The sequence below is a fragment of the Cervus elaphus genome, chromosome 33 (assembly GCF_910594005.1).
Source record: "Cervus elaphus chromosome 33, mCerEla1.1, whole genome shotgun sequence".
NCBI lineage: Eukaryota > Metazoa > Chordata > Mammalia > Artiodactyla > Cervidae > Cervus > Cervus elaphus.
The window spans coordinates 35,579,432-35,604,899 of NC_057847.1; the positions used below are offsets into that span (position 1 = coordinate 35,579,432).

At 36.1% G+C, this 25,468-nt stretch overlaps 1 protein-coding gene across 2 annotated transcripts in view; it reads left to right on the plus strand.

Moving 5' to 3' along the window:
- Nucleotides 1–25,468, plus strand: part of FIGN (fidgetin, microtubule severing factor) — a 130,734-nt gene that overhangs the window by 81,986 nt on the left and 23,280 nt on the right. The gene's annotated exons all lie outside the window — the stretch shown is intronic.

The window sequence follows — 25,468 nt, forward strand, 5'->3', positions numbered from 1 at the left end:
AAACATGTACATTGTTTTAACACAGGGTATGTTTTAGCATAGCGTCGCATGATAGCAGAGCTGACAAACACATTAGAAGCCCCTGGTCTAACTTCGCATCCTAGGCTGGAAAGCCCTCTTCAGTTATCATTCTCCTGCTAGAACTCTTTTCCTTTGTGAACTAATAAAATAACCCCTCCTTTCTTTTTTCTTCCCATTGATTAACTGTGAGGGCCTGTGAAAAATAACTAGGCCTAGAGACTAGCACATAATGTAGATTTGTTCTTCAGCCTTTCCCCTTCCTCTTTACAGGGCAGTTCTAATCCATTCGATGCTGATACACTTGATGCTTAAAAGTTAAATACAACAATGAGTTTTATCCTAATTCTTGTTAGTAAGCTAGAAAGTGGGTCAAAGTCCCAACCACCCAAAAGAAATAATTACTTAGCACTCACCATTAGCTCACTAGAGGATGTGAATACCTGATTAGTATGTCACCATCTTCATTAATAACCTATCTTTTCTTAACCTGATTGGCGCTAAGTACTGTGCCAAAATTAAAATCAAATAACATGAGGTTTTTGTCTATAAACAGTTACAGTTTAATAGATACTTTTCATCATTCCAGGATGCTCTCCTTTCAAATACAGATGAGTATAAAGTGTGTTAAATATTACACAACATCCTGTGTGATGTGGGCTTTCCTGATGATAGCTCAGTTGGTAAAGAATCCGCCTGCAATGCAGGAGAACCTGTTTTGATTCCTGGGTTGGGAAGATCTGCTGGAGAAGGGATAGGCTACCCACTCCAGTATTCTTGGGAATCAGTAATACAGTCTCTATGATAGTTCTAGAAATCGAATGAAATCAATGATAGGAAATGAAATAAAAGAGTTAATGAAATTTATGGGAAAGCTCCTTTTTTATCCACCTTTCTTCCGATCTTCAAGATTATTCATAGGTCAAGACTTTCACCTCTTCAGAATGAGACGTATGGATACCAAAGCTTCAGATTCTTCTTATATTCATATTAGGTCTTGGCTTCAGTTTATCAAGACATCTCTATAACTTAAGTCCACAGCCATAGATTGTTTAGATAGTATTAAACATAGATTGTAAACACATCCTTCTGTCTTTCTGTTACTTTTAGAACTAAGGAAAAAGAAAAAGTATCTGTAAAAATCTTTCTAAAATAAGTAGTAATAAAAAGTAAAAACTACTGAAAATATCTGTTGCACAAAATCTATTTTGCATTTCGCACTAATTTCCATTTTAGGGATTCATTGGTGAGGGGGAGGAATTGCTGTAAATAGACTGAAACCACATAAATATTTTAAAATTTCATACTTAAATTACTCTCTGATATAAAACATTAGTAATGATATTTTTAAAAATTAATACTAATGCCTTAAGATAATAAATCCAAAATAAACTGAAACCATAATTTGGTTCTGGAAAAGTTGATAATGTTATTGTCATAGTTTTATCCATAAAAGCAGCAGAGATATATGAAGTTTAAATAAAGCTAAGTGTCACCTTCAATTTTGTAGCCAAAATACTTTTCTTTTTTTTACTTTTAATTTGTTTTTTTTGTTTTTTTTAAGTTTTCCCTGTTATCAAACTCTGTTCAGTCTCTGGTAACAACTTTATATATTTTAATAGAAGGAAATAATACAAAAGCTCTAGAACTGGACTTAATGGCTGAGGATTGTGCCTATTTTTGTTTACCATTGCAACTCCCAGTGCTGACGTAGGGCCTGAGGTATGACAGAAATAATTCATATTTATTGAGTGCTTATTCCACACTAGAAGTTATCTGCGCATGTTACATGTATTAGTTTGTTTAATCTTCACATCAATCTTTTGAAGTAGGTGCTACCTTACAAATGAGAAAACTAGGCCCAGATTAGTGGACTATGTTGCCAGTAAGTAGTAGAGTTAAAATTCAGTCTGGAAATCTTGCTCCAGACCTTGTCTCTTAATTACTGTTATACCATACTGAATGTATTAGACAAACTTTAAGTGTTGAATGAATAAAAGAGTGAGAGTGAATAAACACACAAATCTACCCTTTTCTATTTAGTGGTCGTCACCTCAAGGTTTTCAAAAGAAAGTATGTTAGCACAAGACACACATGTTTAAAGCAAGGTGGCTGTGTATATATTTGAGAGGGCATGTAGAAAGATGTGCAGTTTGAGTGAATGTAGGTCTTTATGAGTTCTTCAAGGTCATTTATATATATATACATATATTTCCAGTATTAAGCTTACAATGAGCTCAGTACTGTTTTTCAATAACTCCTTTCAAATTAATATATATGAGTTACATATGAGAGACAATAAAAGGAGTAAGTCTTAGCAAAAAGAAAAGAGAAGTGGTCAAATTATTTAGGTCTAAGGCACAATCAGTTAGTATTCATTGTGCCATAGTAATTGGTCAATTCCTACATGCACTGCTAAGTATGTGTTTTGTTAAAATCACTCATTTCCTCCAACATCTAGTTTTCTTAACTTGTAGAACAAGAAAGACAATTAGAATTGAGTTTGTCTGGGAACCAGTGAAAATTACTCAGCAAATATAAAAAAAAATTGAGAAATTATGGATGATAGGGTTATGGAAGTTCAAAGAGTGTTTGTGAGGTCTACGAGATGGGTGTGGGAATAATTCATACTTCTCTTCTTAAACAAGCCAAAGTACATAAACTTCTTTACCAAAACATCTGCTAACTAATCTAAGCAAGAAGTTTAACTGTTTAATGTTTAAATAGATATTTTATATTATTGCCTAAATTTGGGTGAATATACTTGCTCAGAGTAATTTCAGAATAGACAATTTACCAGTTTATCTAATGTTTTGGTAAAATATGTTAAAAATGTAGAAAACCTTATCCCTAGTTATTAATTTTCTAGGCTTATTCTTAACATTTTTATTGGTGAAATTGTGTGTGTGAGTCTGTATGTTAGTTAATGGATCTTTCCCTGTCACCTTCTTCTCTTTTGTGGAATTCTCTTCTCTGAATTGCCTGACACTAAGTGATATAAATTTCTAAATATAGGCAGAAAAGCTGTTATTTTTTATTTAGCTTTTACTGTGTAATGGAATTTGTGACAAGATTATTTGCTACAATGTTATTTTGTATCTTGATTAGTGTTCTTTGTAAAGGACCCAGAGATATGTGTACAAAAGGTGCTATATGAGCTGTGAATGGAGGAGCAAATGACCTTCATTCAAATATAGCCAAGTGGTCATTACCAAAGTTTTAAGCAATTTGAACTGCCTAACTGGAAGTATGACAATAGTAATTGTGGATGTCCTTAATGGATAGCTGTACACACTTTGATCAGTGAATACCCTAACTTCACTTTGAAAGAAGCAACTGCAACTAGGTATAAGTTTTGCTTGAATTAAGTCCTTTAAAATTGGCATTTTAGAAACTTCTTGGACAACCCTAACCTGCTGAATGTCTTTACACTAAAAATACCATGGTCTGGTGTTGTATATCATAAGTATGTTTGTCTATGATGTCATGACTTGCTATCAAAAGTCTTTTATCTCTAAATAGAATAAATTGAGCTTAGTGGTGCTGCCAATATTGTACCTGTTTGAGTCACACAGTGGCCACCAGCAGAGTATCAACCATGTAAACTTTCTCTAGTAAAGGTTAGCTCTCATTTTTTAAAGCATTACATTTCTAAATGAATACAGAATGTAAAAATTGGCAAAAATGTTTCAGATCCCTTGCCAGCCAACTCCACAACTCTGTCACCCCTCTTTAACCACAGTACATCTCCCAAATCATTGATTTTCAAAAGCATCTGAACAGTAAAACTTTTTGTTTTCAAACCAAGTCAAGCTTAGAACCCCAAATTATAAAATGGATAAAAGCAGTGAAAGGATAGCTTTAAGTCTTTAGCATTTGCCAGAAAATACTTAATTGTGGCATCTGTGAAGCATCTTTTGTTGGGTTGGTGCAGACCCCTGGGTTCCCACTGAGTCCAATTTGAAAATCACCAGGCTGTCCACAAGGCTTAGAGCTCTTTAGAGCAGAAACTATTCCTTTAGTTCCTGTACAAAGTCCTAGTGTTGCAAGGAATTCAGCAGCTAACTAAAAGCTTCCTCATCTAGAATTTACTTATCCAGCTACCCCAAACATCAAACTTTATGTTAGAAGGTATATGCACTTTGTTCATAGGAAAGTCCTGTAAGCTCTCATCTTCTCTTTTCACAAAGATCACATAAGCTTAGTTGTCCACTTTTTCTGTGTCCATAAGAGACAGTCTAACACCAGGAGAGAAACAGAAAATATATAAAAATCAGAAAGTGGAACTAAAATTTATCATGGCATTTTAGGATCATTTTAATACAGAATCATATGTCTCCAAGTACACATTCCATTATAGCACATTGTTGCAATATAGATGTCAGTAATAATGATGTTTAGTCATTATGAAGAGGGAGGGAGAGAAGAAGGGAGAAGACTGGAACACACAGAAAGGCTTGACATTTAATAATTTATGATGAAAACCTTCCTGAAGCATATCCTTACTTTTAAAAATAGAATATGTCCGCCATTATTTAACCTGTTTTGGCGGATAGCTCCTATTTTTTAAAGTATGGATATGCTTCAGGAAGGTTTTCATCACAAATTATTAAATGTCAAGCCTCCTTCTGTGCGTCAGTCTTCGCTTTTCTTCCCTCCCTTCCTCCTCACAGCCTGTAGGATGCAATGAAATGAGCACATTGAGGCTATGAAAGAAAATCTGTGCTCAGCCTCCAGCTTTCTAGCTCCATGACCTTAGGCAGTAGCGTTACTCAAGCTCTCTGTCTGTGTAGTGATGAGGTTTAATGAGATAAGTGATGGGCAAATTAGTTAGAACTTAATAAGTGTTTTCCTTGTATGCTCAACATGGATAAGCTCCAGTTACTTACACTTTATCATCTTCTGAATTTCATCTTGTAAACTCATTGTTCGTGCCGTGTTACCTTTAGCTTCAGCTTGGTTTACTTGTTGCAGTTAGTGAATCATTCAAAAACTCTGTAGCTTACAACACGCTTTATTATTTCTCATGTTTATGTGGGTTGACTGGGTGCAGATGGGCAACTCTTGAAGTACTGTTGGCTGGGGCTGCAGTCATGGCAGGACTCATTCATGTGCTGGAATGGCCAGTACAATCATTCAGATGTCTGCTGTCTTGGTGTGGCTGCAGGGAGGCTGGACTCAGCTGGGACACTAGACAGCTGGGCCTCTCTCTGCCGTTGTCTTAGGGCCTCTTCCTCTTGGTCTGGCCCCTCCAGGTGGTCTCCTCAACAGGGTGGCAGACTTCTTACATTGAGGATCAGGCCCCTAAAAGTGTAAAATCTTATGACTAGAACTAGCTTGGTGCTTCTTGCTGTATTCTGCTGGGGACAGGAAATCAGAGTGTAACTCAACTCACTGTGAGGAGGAATTAAAGAAAAGCTGGCAATGGAGAAGGAAATGGCAACCCACTCCAGTGTTCTTGCCTGGAGAATCTCAGGGACGGCGGAGCCTGGAGGCTGCCGTCTGTGGGGTCGCACAGAGTCGGACACGACTGAAGTGACTTAGCCGCAGTAGCAGTGGCTATGTAACATCCAGCCGAAGACTAGCAGGGGGGTACTCTTTCTGCCGCCTTCTGATGCCTGTGTCAGAAGCTTTCTCTATCTCCTTCATACTTTAATAAAACTTTATCACACACACACACACACAAAAGAAAAGCTGGCAAGTGTGGTTCCTTGAAGGCCATTTTGGAAACTAGCTACCACAGTATTGTTTTCCTAATTCTTCATCCCTAACCCAGGTAGTGATGTACTTCAACGGTATAGGAGAGTCCTTTTTATAATGCTGCTTTAATTTGGAAGCAAAGAATACTAGCAGTTTTATATGTATCAACATATGAGATGATTGTGTTTGGTCTACTTTTAAGACTATTTTAATATTGATGAATAGAGCAGCCCATTAAGAATACACTTGAATCAAATGAAGTATATTTTATATAGGATTTGCTTTAAAAAAAAAAAAAACCTACCAATTTGGGGTTATTACCAAATCATACCAAAACACTGATGAACTTAGTTTTCTATTAAGCCATGGTTCTTTTAAAATTCACTTTTTCACCTCATTTGCATAAGTAGAGCTCCACACTAAAAGTGGCTGGAGCAAAAATAATGGGAAACATTTTGCAGTTAAACTCCAAGACAAAAATGTGTAGGAATAGGAGGACTGAAGATTGATTATTGTTAGTCTTCTAAATTATTTATGTTGTCCAGGTTATTTGGGTAATTTTTGATGTACGAAAAGTATACATAAGCCTTTACTATTTCCACAAACGTATAAGGCAGTGGCTCAGTATTTCTGAGAGAGGGACCTCTGAGAATCAGATCCACTCTCTTTCTTGAAAATGCACACATGCTCTAACTTCTGCATACAATATCAAGGGTTTACAGATTGTCAGATGCATCCATGGATTCCAAGTTAAGAACCCCATGTTGTGGAGGTCATTAAATCTCTAATGACGGGAAAAAATATACGTTTCTCTTGATATTTTATTTCCCAAGGCAGGACTTCACTAATGGTTTAAAAAGAAAAGTGCCTCTTTGAACCATTTAGACGATGGCTATTGCTTTCATTCTGTCAGGATGATTCCACCTATTTCATTTAACCATCCTACTGGAGGTGAGAGGTAGGGTAAAGGCTGAGGCCAAAATCAAAAGAGCAACAACCAAAACAAAGTTCAAGCATTGTGTTTTAATTCACCTCTGCTTTTGAGGGTTTGGGGACTTCCTTGGGGTTTATGGAAGGAGCAGGGGGATTTGGGTTTCAATACTGGATTTGAGGTACAGCTCAGACAAGTGCTGTGACCTTAGGCAAGTCACTTAAGCCCTCACTGTCTCTTCTTTCCTGCCTGCCTGTGTGCATGTGTCTCTGTTTGTGTGTCTCTCTGCCACTCTCTCTGGCTTTTGCACTCACTCATCTGTCTCTTTCACTCTTTCTTGTCTCCTACTTTCTGTCTCCCACACTTGTTCTCTCTCTTTTAGTCTTTCTCTATGTCTTTCTCCCACTGTCTCTCTTTATATATCTACATATATAGGTACATGTACATCTGACATAAAAATATTTCTGTGTACCTCACAGAGAGCTGGCGACAAAGAAGGTGATTCACATGCTTTGAAGTGTTCTATAGCTTTTACAGTGCAAATTTATATAAATGGCTGTTCTTGTTTTATGAAATTTGTTACTGAAAAATGACCAGATTATAATGGAAAACCACAAAACTCGGAGTCAGGAGCCTTAGGTTCTAGTCTTGCTTTTTCACTCACTTGCCGTGTGATCTGAGACCAGGCTGCAAGTCTGCTGGAGTCTGTTTCTTCGGGTATGGTAAACAAGGGTTACACGAGGTGATCTGGAGGACCCTTTTCAGTCTCTGATTTTCTGTTTTTATCTTTAATCTTGTGGAGTGGGGAGAGGTGAGGTTTGCCTTATTTTGGTCATATTATGACACAGTTCTTAGGCGCTTTGATGCCAGTAGATTATATATGCCAAATTAATGTCATAGGCAGATCCCCTCTGCCTCTGCAGTTCAGTCTCATGGGACAGTTACCTGAGAGGACTAGGCACATCCCATTGTTTATTTTTTCACAGTCGTCAAAACGACAGCTTTTAAAAGCATTTGCAGATTACATTCCTCTGGGGCCAACTTTCCTGATGCTTGTACTTCGTTTTAGTTGTGGAAGGAGGACTTCTCCAGGTGACTAATCTGTTTGATATATTGAATTCACCAAAAACAGAGGGGGCCTTTGTTCCTGTCCTTTGGCAGATTGGCTCTCCCCGTTTTGTAACCTTTAGTGCTTTTGTGTTGTTAAGTTAGAAGCTTTCTGTGTTCTTATTGCTGGGTTGGTGTTGTCTGGGACGCGTGTATCTGCACCAAAAGGGAACTGGGCTCCCGTAATTGTGGCAGTGTTTACTTCTTCCCATCAGTGTATCTGCTCTCTTTTCTGAAGTAATCACTATAATTACACTTCAATGAGTTGCGTTCTATTGTGTCACCCGGCCTATCTGCTAAACGTCACTGTGTTTTTCTTATCTGAGTGCTCTCAAATGGGGAAAGTGAGATGTGTTGGCAAGCCACCTTCAGTCAAATTAATGTGGGTTCAGTGTATTGTCAACAGAGATGGTGGTGGTCCCTACTTATTGCATTTCAATAGAGTGGTACATAAGCTGACTTTATGTTTAAAATGAAACGTTTATTTGGCCGAGAGTTACATATATATGCTAATCCTTAAAGAACAGTAGTGTTTATTTTCTTACTATTTCCATTTTAATGTCATTTCATTGGAACATGCTATAGCTATATTTTTGTTAGAAAAAAAAGAAGTAAAGTCTTCAGATTTATCATTGTAAAAGTTTGGACATACTGAGAGGAGTATGACTTTGTTGATTTGAAAAGTAAAATGTTGGTTATCAACCCCTAATTTCTTTTTGGCCTATAATCTCAGTGAATATTTTCAATGAAATGCACAAACTCCCAAACATTTTATAATTTAGAGCCTCTCTTATAAGAGTTTAATAACATGGCTACAATGATGTGTGATTCTAAAATACACATTACAACACTTAAATGAATTTAGTATTAGTTAACAAAAAGGAGATACAGTAGAACAGAGGTGTTTCTTTTTTATAAAATAGAGAGCACTTTAATTTATTCATTCATCTATATTTATCTAGTTATTTGTTGTAGCATGTGGGATCTAGTTTCCCAATCAGGGGTCGAATCCAGGCCCCCTGCATTGGGAGAGTGAAGTCTTAGTCACTGGGCCACCAGGGAATTCCTGATATTTCTTTTATATAGCACCCTATGTTGAGTTAGTCCATAATACTGTTGAAGATTTTTGAGCAGATTCATTCAACTTATATTGACCTGATTTGACAGAACAGTAAAAATTCAATAACCAGAAAAATAAACTTTTCCAAAAGTCATATATACATATTTACATATATTACATATATTGTAATATATTACAAATTACATATTTAATATTCTTAAGAACAGAAGTGGTGAAAATAATTTTCATCCTTAGTTTCTACTGGAAATTGCTATGTGACAGTGATCAATTTAAGTATGCAAATACAGTCTGTTCTGGATTTACCAACACCTTATTCTTACAGTTGGAAGACTATATCATCACCTCACATGTATAAGGAACTTTTGTCTCTCATTTTACAGAAATTGGAGAATGACTGACTTGGACTCAAATTTCTATTGAGTCCTGGGTCCCATGCCATGTGTCTTTTAGTCATATATAGTTCTAACTCAGACTTCCTATTCCACACCAACAATGCCTTTATTATTATTATTTTTTTAATTGGAGGCTAATTACTTTGCAATATTATAGTGGTTTTGCCATACATTGACATGAATCAGCCATGGGTGTCCATGTGTTCCCCATCCTGAACCCTCCTCCCACCTCCCTCCCCATCCCATCCCTCTGGGTCATCCCAGTGCACCAGCCCTGAGCACCCTGCCTCATACATTGAACCTGGACTGGCGATCTGTTTCATATATGATAATATACATGTTTCAATGTTATTCTCTCAAATCATCCCACCCTCGCCTTCTCCCACAGAGTCCAACAGTCTGTTCTTTATATCTGTATCTCTTTTGCTGTCTCGCATATAGGGTCATCGTTACCATCTTTCTAAATTACATATATATGTGTTAATATACTGTATTGGTGTTTTACTTTCTAACTTACTTCGCTCTGTATAATAGGCTCCAGTTTCATCTACCTCATTAGAACTGATTCAAATGCATTCTTTTTAATAGCTGAGTAATATTCCATTGTGTATATGTACCACAGTTTTCTTATCCATTCGTCTGCCGATGGACATCTAGGTTGCTTCCATGTCCTGGCTATTTTAAACAGTGCTGTGATGAACATTGGGATACATGTTTCTCTTTCAGTTCTGGTTTCCTTGGTGTGTATGCCCAGCAGTGGGATTGCTGGGTCGTATGGCAGTTCTGTTTATAGTTTTTTAAGGAATCTCCACACTGTTCTCCGTAGTGGCTGTCCAAGTTTGCATTCCCACCAACAGTGTAAGAGGGTTCCCTTTTTCTCTGCACCCTCTCCATCATTTATTGTTTGTAGACTTTTTGATAGCAGCCATTCTGACTGGCATGAGATGGTACCTCATTGTGGTTTTGATTTGAATTTCTCTGATAATGAGTGATGTTGAGCATCCCAACAATGCCTTTAGTGTGACATAATCCTTTTTGTAAGGTTCTTACCATTTTGTAGACTCGCCTGCAGCTATAACCATTGCACTTAAAAATGCTATGAGAAGGTATTACTGACCTACCAAATGGATCTTTGGAAGGCAAAACCATTCTTAACTTTTAGACTGCTGACATCGCTGTAGTATAGTATTTTCATTTTCTTTTTGAAAGAATACCTAACGTTAATTATAAAATGCAGAAATGTCCCATTACATTTCTAAATGAAATATATTTGCATGAAGAAAAATACAGTGTAACTACAAATACTTCCCTTCGAAGTAATGGTCAGCTTTTCCCTAGAAGTGACTATGGAGTTACTCCAAAAGATTACATTCACATTATCTCTTAGTTTTTTTAAGAACAGAGGAAATGGAGAAAATTATCCTATAAAAATTTTAAAACAATTTCTCTCTCCAAAGCCAAGGTTATATAATTGAGTTTTGTATCTCAAGATCTTTTTATAGTGGATCACCAAAGATAAGGGCAGTAGCCTGGCTAGAAGATTAACTAACGATTAAACAATGACTGTGTTAATGATTATACTAATATAAATACTTAGTGTTGCTGACTATTTACATTCAATTTCTAAGTCTGTTATACTGTATATGGTGACCAGTATTGTAGTAATAGATTGGTTTGTTGATTATTTACTTCTTTGTATAGTTAGTTATAGCTATTCTTTCTGAGTCTGAGTTATTCACAGTTGTTAATCTGCTTTTAGAACCTTTACTCAAGCTTCATTATTTAAAATAGGTTCATCAAGGGAGACTAGTTAAGAAATAGTTAATGGTCTTCTTGTAAGTATAACCAGCTTTACCTTGGGAGCCAAAGAACACATGCCATTTCCTAGGAAGGTGATGTTTGGACAACAAGGACTTGCTCCCACACTTGCTGGGATATGAGAAAGTCAAAATAAGGTAGGAGGTGCAAGAGCTCAATATCAAGAATCCCAAGGTCCCTCTGCTCACCATGGTTAAGCCTAGTATCAGCATAGCTTGGGAGTGGGAATGTGTGAGGAGAGGTATAGAGTCCTTCCCAGGAAATATAATACTGAATTCTCTTCTCCCTGTCCCATTTGCTGTGTTACTGCCAGCAACTCCACTTCGTTTGGCATATCCTGACACTCTGGGTGTATCTGTATATTGTTTGCATATTTTCCTTGGCATGCTACTGCCTAGTATACAAAATGGAGGATGTGTTTCCTATTCTGCTCAGATGTAGAGTGTTCATGGTTGCTAATGCTAGGATCCTTCCCAAATGGGAAACCAGACTCATTTCCTACCATTCTTATAGCACATTTCTCATGATCTAGGCACACTTCTCTTCTTTCCCTGAACATATACCATATCCTTTCATACCAGCAAAGCCTTGACATGTGGTATTCCATCTATATTTAATACAATCCCACTTTTCCATCCTACATGATTCAGATTTATTTATTCATTTGATATACAATTAAGCAGGACCCACCCACCATGGGTCAAGAACTGTTGGTGATCTAAAGATGAATTATATTCAGTACTTGCCTCTGAGAACTTAGAGTTCTAGTAGATCTGTAACCAGACCTTCCCAGGTGGCTCACTTGTGAAGAATCCGCCTGCCAATGCAGGAGACTGAGACATGGGTTCAATCCCTGGGTTGGGAAGATCCTTTAGAGGAGGAAATAGCAACCCCATTCCAATATTCTTTCCTGAAAAATGCCATGGACAGAGGAGCCTGGTGATTGTAGTCCTTGGGGTCACAAAGAATTGGACACGACTGAGCTTGCAATGCAACACAGATATATAACCTACTCTATCAACTGTTATTAGGTATTCCTTCATCTGAGTATCCACGGTGTTCTGTAGGTTGTAGGCGTCTTAGATAAGGCATACATACACTTTCCTACTTTACCATTTTTTCAGTTCCTAAAATAAGTTTCTTAGCATAACATTTGAGAGAGAAAGAAGGCCTTTAGGGGTAATCTCAGCCAGCTCCCTCTGTAGATGAGGAGGCAAATGATCAAGTGCTAAGTGAACACAACTAATTATTAGAGCTGAGACTAATTACCGAGATTTCTTCCTAAGTCTGGCATTGCTGTCATTGTCCCACAGGGTTTATAAGTATTTCTGGAAGCTTTTGGGAAGCATTCATTAACTCTGTTGGATCACTAGGGTGCCAGTCGTTAGCATCATCCTAGGCTAACAGTGTGTGAAACTATACCACAATGGCTGGAGAGCAAATGTACTTTGAGAAAATAACTCTCAAAGGGTGGTTTACATGCTGGTCATCAGGACTCAGCCATTCCCAAATGACCTAGCCCAGAATAGTCTATAGTGACAGAGAAAGAATATTTGATTCACCTAAAATGATAACTGAACCAATCTATCAGATTAGGTTGGTATATGATTATACCATAACAGATTAATAATGCAGTTTTGACAGATAAGTGTTATTTATTACTGAAATGCATCATAATATATAAACATGAATTTTGTCAGAAATCTTTGGAGCCTGAATGGTCTAAAGAACATAGCCTCTATAAACACAAGGGCCTCACACTTATTTACTGGATTTTAATCTAGTAAAAAAAATTAATAAGCTCATCCTTAATCATTACCAACAAGAGTCATATAGTTCTAAGAATATTTGTATCCACTGAAACCAATTTGTATTTTTGGATACTACCCTTAATATTTGCTGCCATTGCCATCCTATTTTACTTTTCCTCATCAGATTTCTAACTCATTGGGAGGACTATCTTGAAAATTATGATTATGTTCCAGTATGTGGATTTTTCATTTTCTAAGAAGGTGTAAGGCAGCCAGGGTTGTCTAACAGAAATCTCCCTACCGTGGTGGAAGTGTCTAGGTTCTAATCCTGGCTATGCTGCTCCTGAGATGCAAGAACTCTGAGCCTCAGCCCCCTCTGCTGTGAGATGAAGGGACTGAACTAATGGCCTACAGAGACCTTTCAAACTGTATGATTCACGGATAAGAAATTGGAGGTTTGGGGCTGTTGATTTTTCTATTGTTTTATGAGATTCTCCTTTAGGAATCCCTGATTCTGAAATCAGTCAAATACAGAAGTCAGAATGATGACATTACTGTAAATATTCTCTGTAAATAGCTTTAAACTGCGCAGTCCTAACTTTTCAAAACGAAGTTTGAGGGAAATCCACTGCCAGAGAGCTCTTCATTAACATGCACTGTGTCAGCAACTGCAGCAGCCTGCCGCCACCATTATTAACATATACGGCAGTCCGTGAACGTCATTGGCAAGGGCTCCAGGTTCCGGGAAGCCCTCTGGGTAAAGCCCTGCTTAGCAGGTTTAATGTGAAGAGTTGGTGTCATCCTGATCAGCTGCCTCTGACAGAGTAAACACGGCTCCGTCTGTGCTGTCCCGCCCTGACGGACTGTGGGTTTCCGGCCCGCTGAGCACTTGATGCCAAGCAGTCTGTTAAGGGATGAGGAAGCGACTCTTTGGGGATCCTTGGTATTTATCACTATTTAGGAGACTTGAGGTTCACAGGACCAGGACTGATAGCTACCAGTTTTATTCTAAATATTTCACATTTGCTCAAGTACATCTTGAGGAATTTTCTCTTGGCCCTTTGTCTTTAGTATAAGATGACACTCCCTTTCTGCTTTAGTATATTTGTTAACCTTATCTTTTGTATAATTAAATATAGTTCAAAGACCTAGCATTAGAATCAAAACAGCTGGATTTTTTTTCTTTTCCCCCAAAGTCAGCAGGTCTTGATTTACTAATGAACGCCAGGATGGAAGGAAGGGACATGTTCTTCACATAAGAAACTCCCATTTCCAGAGAAATGAATTAAATTGCTTTTTAAGTAAAGACCTTAAAAAGTATAAAACATACTTAAAGTCAGTTGTTACAATTATGTTTCCTAGCAGGGAAAAAAAAAGTATAAATAAAAACAATTGGCATCTAAATGTAGAAATATATGTGTAGACACACACATAAGTACACATATATACTCACACACGTATATATATGTGTGTGTGTGTTTGTGTACATATATATGGGAAGGATGGTGGCAGGAGGTGGCAGGTGGTAGAAGGTGTGCTGGAAAAAGAAAGTGATGAATAATTAGTGGAGGTTTTCGTGAAATTGATCAGGAATAGACTGTATCTTCTAATTCTTGCATTCTTGTGACATAGCCATGAAAGTGTTCTGTAGTTCAGTCTTGTGAAATTTTCCAGTTCAGTATTTTCCATATCTATTGATTAAGCATATTAATTTTTACTTAATTGAGAAGTTTACTATTTTATAATGATGTGCTGATTCTACAACAGGTGGAAATTTTCTCCAAAAGCTTCTTATTTTAACAGTGAATGTAGCTTCAGGTGAACAGTGAAGGAGTTTAGCCATACGTATGTTTGTTGATCGGCTATACCCCAATACAAAATAAGAAGTTTAAAAAAAAATAGGTAGGTTTTCCAGTCACACACACACACACACAAATAAACGTAAAGGTATGAGATTTAGAACAACAACTTTTACTGGTTGAAAAGTAACTGATTTTCTACTTAAAACTAATGTCTTTTGGATTTTTTGTGCTGCTGCTGCTGTTCATGGTATAACTGTTTCCTGTTAGTTTTCAATGTATCTGTGCTCACTCCCCACTGAAGAAAGTAATGGAACTTTCAGGACTGTCTTGAAAATATACTGATCCACTGAAACTTACTTCCTTAAGGGAAAGGTATCTGAGGGGCCATACCCATGATCTGAGTGGATCATTGGCTTCACAGCACTACAGGAAATATTAATTGTGATAACTGAGTCTGAATCTTTTTCTTTGTAAATATCTAAGGGAGTATGAATATGTTTGCCATGTGTAACCTATACCACCTATACTGACTTATTGCCTTTAAAGTAATCTGCACAGCAGAGCCTGTAATTATTGATTGCAACATATGTATCAGGGAAGTAGTCTTGCTGAAAATTTAAAAATTTTCCCTGGGACCTGTCAAGGATAACATTGAAATGATTAAATAAAAATGTTTTTTTTAAGCATGAAAAATTTTAAGTGTAGAAAAAAGTTTTGAAAACAAAGCCAGTTATAAGAAATGATGCAAAATCATATTTTCAGGATATAAAGCAATTTCTAGTTAGTCCCTATGATTTTTTTTTCAAGTTAAGAGCATTGAAAAATAAAATAAATGCATTGTATCTTTAACCTTGAGTATGATTATTATTTCTTTTTGTGACATAAATTCTGCTTGGCTATTTTGAGTAACAAGCTAAAAACATTAATTTTAAACAAGGATCTGTAAAAATTCTGTACTTATTGGGATCTGTAAAAAATCAGTTTTGCTTACTGGAGGGGTATAACGCTGTTTAATATACTTTTCTCTTTGCCATTAAATTAGATTTTTTTTTTTTAAGGGAGAAAAACTCATAAAGGAAACAGCCTTGGAGATGTAATATGCTCTAGCACATTTAAATAATTAGACTTCTGTCTCATTGAAATGTATGTGCTCTAGGTTTGATAGTGATAAAAGCATGAATATTAGTATGATTAGGAAATTACAGCATGTCACAGCATAATTGATTGATTGATAACTGAATGAAAACTAACCATAAAGCACGTGAAAATAAATGTGTGTTCTGCAGTTACTCAAGCAGAATCTTCCCATCTACCCACTTGCAAGATTAGTAACTAAAATGCTCATCTTACAAGCAAAATGCAATTGATATTTTTTTTCCTTTTGCTTGTGTCTGTGTGTGCTTTAATTATAATACTGGCAGCAGAAGGAGTAAGAGGACTCTAAGTGCTTAGTGTTCAATTTGATATTTAATTGTTCCTCAAGACCTATCAAACGGACACCACATTCCTAATTGACTCGATGAGCAATTAGTATTTTGGAATTTACCTTTCAGAGGCTCAAGTTTTAAATGCAAAGCCCCACTAACACAAGAGTTAATACACTCTCGTCTCTGGAGAACTGAATTTTCCATTTAAATTACCATTAATTTTTAAAAAGCATTTTGTCGGTTTTTTCTGCTTGTGTTTTTACTATCGTATTCTCTGTCTTGATCTTTGAAAGATTCCTGCTCACACAAGTCTTCAGCAACACTCACTAGCATAGACGGTTTGGAGAAGCGAGGCCACTGCAGGATTCCCTGTTCAAAGCTGAACCAATATTCACCATTGACATATCCATTCATCTGTGCAGGGTCATTGGAAATCCTCTCTCTCTAGTTTTTCCTTCCCTTCAGGGAGCAATGCTTAAAAGAGCAAACCCCTGGTGTGAAGAGATAGGAGAATTCTCAGCACGCCAATGGTGCCAGGAATCGAATTAAAGTTGTCCATTTGCAGATGACTGTGTGTTGGAGCTCTCAGCATACAGAGGCACTGTGCTTTCTGTTGATGCTTTGTTTACTTGAAATTCTGTCAGTGCCACTTCAATTGAATTTTTTTAATGGCAAAAGTCATATCATGCCAAAAATATGCCATGAGGGTGAAACCACTATGAAATGTGTTGCTCTCTAGAGTTATATAGCATTCCCAAGGCTTGCTCAAGGAAAAATAAAAATTTTAAAGCTTTGCAAGAAAAGATTGTTGTGGCCACAAAAAAAAAAAAAAAAGTTAAATAATTACTGAATTCACTTCTTTTTTAAGGAGTTCAAAACTTGTCTTGTATTCTGCAATTATTGACATTCCCAGATCTATTTTGGCATAAATCACATTTTGATATGACTGAGCCTACAATTTTGTCTATTTTCACATGCATTATCTCTTCTAAGTGGGAGGCACTGAGAAGACAGGAGTTGCCATTAAATCTTTAGATGCCAGAAGTCAGCACTGGAGATGTTTTCTCCAGTTTGATTTCCTTTGTTATCATAAGAGACGTTACTGTGGTTTAATTTATTGGACAAAGTTAAAAAACTGTCAGAATTAGATTTGTTGAGGTAAGATTTTAAAACCCCAGGAAGAATATAACCTGTTTAGGAGATGAAAGTTGAGAATACACGGTCTCTTTCCAAGTCCCAGAGAACCAAAAAGCATGTTGCAAATAATTGTTGGATTTAAGTCTGCAGTTGGTACTAGTTGATTATGTTTCTTCTTTCACTTTGATTTCTCTCTGTTTTATTTTGGAAATAGTGAAGAGTGCCTGGCATAAAGTAGGCCCTCAATAATAGTTATTATTAGAGTGAATAAAGGATGTTTAGTATTTCATTTTATAATTAAAATTCTTTATTTTGCTTTATTTTTCATAGCACCTAAATTTAAAAAAAAAAAATCTGTTCCATGGTTAACTTGGCAGATTCTATTTAATGTTTATTTTCTCCTGGAAGCAAGTTTTACCTGTTTTCCTAGGATTGCATTTGGAACAATGTGGGGATTACATTTACCCTAAACATCTATAGGTACTTAAATGTCTACTGGATGCAAGTTATGCAGTAGCTTGTTTGTTCCACATTCATTATAATATCACCCTTGGAAAGCAGGCATATGTAGTTTGAAAAGCAGTGTTGCAGCAAACAGTTTAATCTAAGTAAGTGACCTTACACAGAAGAGAAAATGTACAATAACAGCCAAGCTTGTAAAAAAGCAAGCTGTACTCTAAAGCAACCCAAAACTGATTCTAACATATCGACCACTGTGAAGAGACTATGTTGTCATTATGAGAGCAAGCTACTGTTTTCGTAAGTACCTATTACTCCTTTTAGATCTACTGAAAAACACTTGTAGTGTGACTCTTCTCAAAAACAGCAGTCACCCCCCCCAACACACACAAAGTCCTCTCCTCCTCCCACCCAGTGCATTTATTTAACATTTTAAACTATGCTAAGTTTCAATTCCCACTGATGCAATTCCTGATGGAATAGGCCATTCCTTCTCTTTCACGATCTAAATGTTTCTTAGAAATGTCATATCTGGTTATCCTCAATATAAAAATCACCCATGAAAGTTACCACGGTGAAACCTTACATCTTAAATATCAGTCTGTGCCCCCTAGCCATTAGTTATCAAATATCATTTAGACTAGTCATGACATAAACTCTGTTAATAGTTTTACAAATAGATTGCAAATGTTACAAATTTAACTAGAAGAAACTTAAAATCATATTTATAATGCTTGTTTCTGAAATTTGATTACTCATACAAAGTGTTTAAACAGAATATTTAAACATATGGATTAAGTATTTTGTGGTGATCTTTTTGCATGAATCATATTCAGTAGCACCCATAATATATTCTGATGGAGTCTTGTTTTATCTGTTAGGTTTCATGAAGGCTGCATTAATGAATATCATAATTGTCTATTGTATTTGATATTAGCCACACACATCATAGGTATTAATAAAAAATATCTGTTATCCTGATTTTATAAAAGAGTAACAAATACTATTTACATAGATAGTGTCTTCTCTGTGTTTCATAAGAATCTAGTAATGGAAGTTTTATCACTAATTTGACAATTTCTTTCTTTTTTTAAATTGTACTGTGTACAAGTATAGTGAAAGGTACATAAGATGAATAAGAGTCTGAGCCTAGGGAAAGAAAATAACACATAAACAATTTTGGTATAAGAGATTAAGTGCCATAATTAGCTGAATGGTTCTTTAAATTCTAGAAATTTTTTGTAGATGATTTAAACACTTTCTGGTTAAGCTCCCAAAATATCTTCTAGCATGATTATGTGTAACTGGTAATCAGACATCATTCTAATCACTGGATGCTATTGCAATATAGCACTCATACTCACTTATCAAAAATAATTTTGTTGGAGATGTGCAGTATAACTTAATCAGTGTTATAAGTTCATAAGATTTTGATACACACACACATACACACAAACATGATAAGTACTGGAAACAGAAAAAAAGATAACTTCAAGGACGTCATGGTTAATGAGAAAGCCAGAAAGACACAGTGCGGTTGGCCTAGGATGGAAAGGATGCTGTGGATCAGGGAATGGCATTGCAGGCAAAGAGAGCAGGCTACAAGGATGTGAGGTATGACAGAGACTGAGATGCTTCCTCAAAGTTGGTAGTATGTATCAGTATAGGGTATTCTCAATAACACAGGATCTAGAAATACACAGAAAATTTCAAAGCAAATATTAATACATTCAAAGGAAGATGAAAAATGACTTTAATGGAGGTCATTGCTACATGATTATAGATAATGGTCATTTCATATTTATTTCTCTGTGTTTGCCATATTTTAAAGTAATAAGCTTCTGTTTCAAAATCAGGGAAACAAGCTTTTTTTAATGTAAGCCCCAAATACATACATGCTGTGCTGTGCTATGCTTAGTTACTCAGTCATATGAAGCTCTTTGCTACCCACACATACATATAAAATAAGAAGAACACATCTAAAAGACACCCCTAAAAAGGGATGAGGCTGACCTCAAACAACAGCATGGGAATGAAGAAGAAATAGATATTAGTGTTTCAGAAATGAATTGCGAAAACTTTGTCATTGATTGAACGTAGGGTAAGGGAAGAGCTAGAATACCTGGAGAGTGAGCAGTGAATTTTCTTTGCGTGTGTTGAAAAACCAACTCTAGCTATCAGGAAAAATTATTTTTTGATAAAAGTAATACAATAAGTTACTGGCAGGTCCAGAAAATGAAAATCCCCTAATCATAAATGAGTAGAAGGGTTAGAAGATGTATCATATTATGCTTCTGAAATCTACTTACCTGTAACTTCCCTTCAGTACTTCTCTTTAGTTCCGGCCCCTGGGACACCAGAGAACTCCTTCTGACGGTGACAGTTCCTGGACAGTAACATCATGTACTAGTTAGTTGCTTTTCTGCTATTATCTCGTTTAATTCTCAAACTTCAATAAAATTATTATTACCACCAAATTCAAAGGTGGGAATATTGAGACTTAGGAAGGCTAAGTAGTTTGCCTAAGGACCCAAGACTAGAAACTAGAAATGTAAGGATTCAAATCTGGGACAATTCAAATATATGCCCAAATTCAAATCCACCATGGTTAGGTTATAAGAATACTGACATTTCAACAGAATTGATTATTAAAAATTAAAGGTCCTTATTATGGTAAATGATGATCTTTCGAAGATAGTTCTTGGTAAGAAGAGATATTATGAACAGTATGAAAAAAGATTTTGGGACAGTATCTATAACAAAGGCTGGATTCCTGTTTTGTTTTCTGAACATGTGTTCTTTCAAATGCAAGTATTATAGCCTATAGCAAATTCTACATTATTAAGTTTCTTCCAAGAGAACTTGTACTGTTTTCTTCATTCAATAAGATACATAGGAATTGGTAGATTCTCACCTAAAGTTACTTGTTGGTTTTTTTTTTTTTTCAAATGGGTAGAAGTTAATGAGAGGTCCAGAAAGTATACAGAGGGCTAGAATCATACTTCTTGATTATATACTTCCTCTCAGAGGTGAGTACCATGACAATGGATATGGACAAGCCCTAGTTTGGAGACTAAGATGGACTTGTTCAAGAGCTCTGAGTGGTGAAACTAGAAGGGTGATTTTTATGTATGGGGAAATATCTTGCTCAATGTTGGCCTAGAAGGCAGTATCAAAGCCAGTGTGTGGAAAATATAGATTTTAGTAAAAAGACGTGGAGTAACAAACTGTTAGAATATGATTACACTTAAGTTCTGGCTCCAATTCTGTCAATTGTTAGCTATGTAGTCATCTTATTTTATACATTATGTCAGTTGGCATGTATAGCAATTGTGTGGGGTTGACTAGTGAGGCCTCTCAAGTTCTGAGACTGGTCTTCAGACTAAGATTATTGTGATAATGACTAGTAAATGATAATTTACTAGTACTAAAATGAATTTTTTTGGCTCCTTATATAGTATCTTCTACTGAAAAGAACAAAATAAAACATAAATAATGTTTCTTTTAATTTGTGAGAGCACTGAGTTATTAATACAAGTCCTTGGAACCATCTGTTGACCCAGGCAAGAAGGGTGCTGTGTTTTAGAAAGTTCAGTCTTGCCCTCTTCCAATACTCTCCTTTTTCCCATCACGAGAAATCCAAGGGCCATGAAGATATGCCCACTTGGAACCTGTGCCCTTCTTTGAGACCATGTCCCCGGCACCTGAAATTCCCTGACTCTACTTCCTGAACCCATGTGGGGCTCTTATCCAGGTCTGTCTTTGATGTGTACACTTCTAGGCCCAAGAGGAGGATAGGAGGCAGCTGGGTGGAGGCGGGATGGCAGGGAATGGATGGAACACTCATCTATAGCATCTATATTAGGCCTCTTGATGATAAGGAACAAGAGGGAAAGAGCCATCGGTCAGCCTCTCATTCTAAAAGAGATCTAATGATCCCAGGGACAGAAAATTCTAAATTTTAACTTAGCCTTCCTTCTTAGTGTTTATAAAGATAAAATTTTCAAGGTAGAAAGAAAAAAACATTTTAACATTTTTGTTCAGTTTATAATTTGCAAAATAATTTGTGACTTTATACCTTAAGTATTTAGACATGTGGTATGTGTTAGAGCCTGCATGAAATCTTTCTATACAGATACAGATATAGAGACAGATATAGATATATATCTGTATTAGACATATAGCTATAAACAAGACAAAATCCCTGTCCTATTCTAATGGTATGGATACCTGATGTCAGAGATTAGTCTAGTAGGTGATGCAGATGATATAGAAAAATAAAAGGCATGTGAAAATGCAGTATAAGTACAGGCTGATATGGAAAATAGAGAAGAAGGGAAGGCAGTGTTGTGTGGGAAATCTTCCTAGATGAAGTAATGTCATTTGGCTTACTGGCCAGAGTTTGCTGAACCCTTTGTCTAGGGTTTTCCACATGTTTTTTATAATCTCTTGTGTCAATTTTTCTTTGCTCCATAAACTGCTGTTCACCTTTATTAAGATATTTAACAGTGAGGATAATTCTTACATGCTTGCCACATCACTTTCTCACCACCCATGTCTTTCTCACCACTCACTTCCCCCATAACCACTCACCACCACTCTCTCACAGATCATCTCTAGCCCCCAATTGCCTATGTTCTCTCCTATTGTACTTGACTTCTCTGACGCCTGTGCTATAATTATTCTATTCTTCCTTACTTGTCTTTTACAATAGCATAGTCTCTCCCTCTGTGATTCTCTTTCTCTTCTATAAACGTGTCCTCCCAATTGCCTACTCCTTAAATGCTGATTGAACTCAAGAGTTCCATTCTCATCTCATTCTATACCATTCTATTTCTGCTATGCCTTCCATGGCCATAACTTCAATGATTCCCATTTGCTCATGATTCCTAAATATCCTTCTAGATCTTTGACTTCTATCAAAAGATGGGAACTTCTAGTGGCCAACTCACTGGTTATATGCGCTAAGAACCATGGAGCTCTCCAAGGAGAGCCAAAGTGCAACAGGTTTGTGTCACATGATCCAGATTGCAATTCTGGCTCAGGAGTGGCCTTGGGAAAGTTCCTTAGAGTCAGGCAACCTGTTTCATCATATATAAAAGGGGATTAATCCCTCACTAGGCTTCTGAAGGATGAAGTGTAATATCCACCACAATCTCTTTATTAACTAGTTGACAGATATCTCACAAGAATTTCTATTTTTATGATGATATCCCTCCTGTTTTTCATTCTTCTAACTGGTCAGCTCATTCTTTCAACTCTACATCTGAAATCTTTCTCAGATTTTTTTCCTTCTTTCTGTTCAAGTTCAGACTCTGCTTCTAGTCTATTCCCCTCTCTCTTCTGGCCTATATATTGTTATTGATATATTTCTAAAGAAGAGAGAAGGGAAGCACTTTATGTTGGCAGTAGGATAAAGTCTCAACATTTAAGTCCCTTTGCAAACTGAATTCAAGCTTTATCATTACCTCCATCCTACTCATGCACAGACATATACGTGTCTCCTATCTTCTAACCATACCAAGCTACTCTGTTTCCTGAATATTCCTGGTACAGTAAGCTTCATCTGTGACTCTAATTGAGTCCTGTCTTGGGCAGGAAAACTCATCTCTCTCTATTCTGATAAAATTCTATTCAGCTTTCAAGATATGCCTCAAACCTTTACTTCTTGATATAGCCACCTTCCCCTGCCAAGTTCAGAATAAATCTTTTCTTTTGTAAATCACCACTAAATACAGACCATAAGTTCCACTGGGGCAGAGACCTCTGTCTCCTAGCGCTCAGGGCAGAAGCTCTCAGGTTGTAGTAGGTGTTGATGTTATTATAGCATGAGTGCCGCCATCATGTTTTAAACAATTTAGCCAACTAGTCCCATTTGTTTTTCTAGTGACAACAAAAGCTGTCAAGATTCAGAGATTTAAGGAAGATTGTTTTCAGGATTCTAGTTTTGAAATTTAAAATATATTTTCTCTGTAAATTATTTTTTCATAATTGACTACTTGAAAACACAGAGAAAGGAAAGGAAAAGAGAGAAAATAACTCACTGCCCCAAAAGGAAGTTGAGGGTGTTTGGGGGGGGGGGGGTGCGTGTCTTGGAGTAAATATGAAAGAATTAAAGACATAAGTAAAAGAAAATGAATTTTTCTCAGGTTTCATTTTTGTTTGCTTGCTTGGCTGTTTGTTACATGGAAGAATATTGATTTAAGTTTTATTAGCTCAGGAATATGACAAATGAAAGGTTCTAAGAATGATAACGCTGTTACTAGGTCTTGTGAATCCTTGAAAAGTTTAAGGACTAATGAACCCTAGTTCTCTTTAAAAATTATTTGCAAGCTTAAGTATATGACTTTTCTGCATGTTCAGACCAGTGTCACAATGGTATGGCCAATAAGTGAAGTTTGAAACCTACCTTCTCCTGAAAATCTTGATAATACAAATCTCCCCATTACCACTACCATTTTATTATGCCTTATAATCATAACTTGTATTTATGTGGTTATATTTATGTTTTTTATTCTCTACACTAAAACTTCGTCTGTGTATACTCCCTAGATTATTTTTCTCAAATTAGAAATAAAACTAAGGCAAATTCTGCCAACCTTCTATAACTCAGGGTTAGAGCTAGGTAAAATATCTGTTAACTAAGTACTCAATTCCTAATTGAAATTCATAATTAAAATTATATCTTCATCATTATGAAAAATTATTTTGAAAGCTTACCAAAAGAATTGCTCATATTTATCATTAATATTATTGCCACCATATTATTTGACATCTTAGGGCCTCTTCACTTTTGTAATAAATTCAAATATACAAAACATCCACTCTCTTTTCTAAAACATTCATAAATTCTATGATTCAGAAATTAGGTTATTCTAGATTATGATAAGGCATTCCAAAGGCACTGAAAGGGACCCTTTCTTAATTTTTTGTGTTTTCATTTTTTATCTATAAGTCATTTAAGCACGTAAATATAGGTTTCTAGTAGTTTCATGCATTGGCTTTGTCTTTTGTGGTTCTGAATACGAATTCAGTCAAGACAAAGAAACTGGAAGATATTTTGATCTGAAAGCTATAGGAATTCATAAGGGAATGAGTTGGTTTCTTCTCTGCTTTGTAATGCAAAGAAGTGCATGCCACAAAATCAGATGAAGCAAGCCATTAATTTGACAGTCTCAGTTCTCATACCTATTGATTCAGAAAGCTAAAAACAGATATGGAAGCTTATTGGCTCCAATTAAGAGTCCTGAAGCTTGAGGTAAGAAGAAATGAGAGGGTATTGGGAGAAGAGGAATCATTCACTAACAGAATCCTTCGTAACATTTTCTCATGAATGGGTATGAACTCTTGGTCTCCTGGGTTTCCGTTTGTTTGTTTTTTGTACTTTTTCATTTATTGACTCTCTTTATGGAATACTCTCAGAATGTTTGTTTAGCAAACAAAAAATATTTATCTTATCATGTGAGACATTTTCATGACAACAAGCTCAAGAGCTTCCTCATAAGTCTCAAGAAATATTTTCAGCTCCTTCTATATAATTTTATATACATGGAAATACCTCTGGATATACTCTATTGATAGACTAATCAATATAGATTCTATAGGTATATACTTATTTTAGCACATTCATCACCTTGCATGGAAGAACTCCCCTCTTTAGAGGTATGTAGCAGGCCTTTTTTTTTTTTTTTTGGCCCATATCAATAAGAAGACTAACTAACTCTCATGACCACCTTTAGTGCATATAAATAATGTATGTGTGTGTATATATATATATATATATATATACACTTATATAGAGAGAGTACTGTTTTTTAATGTTAAGATCTTAATAAAGAGTGCTAC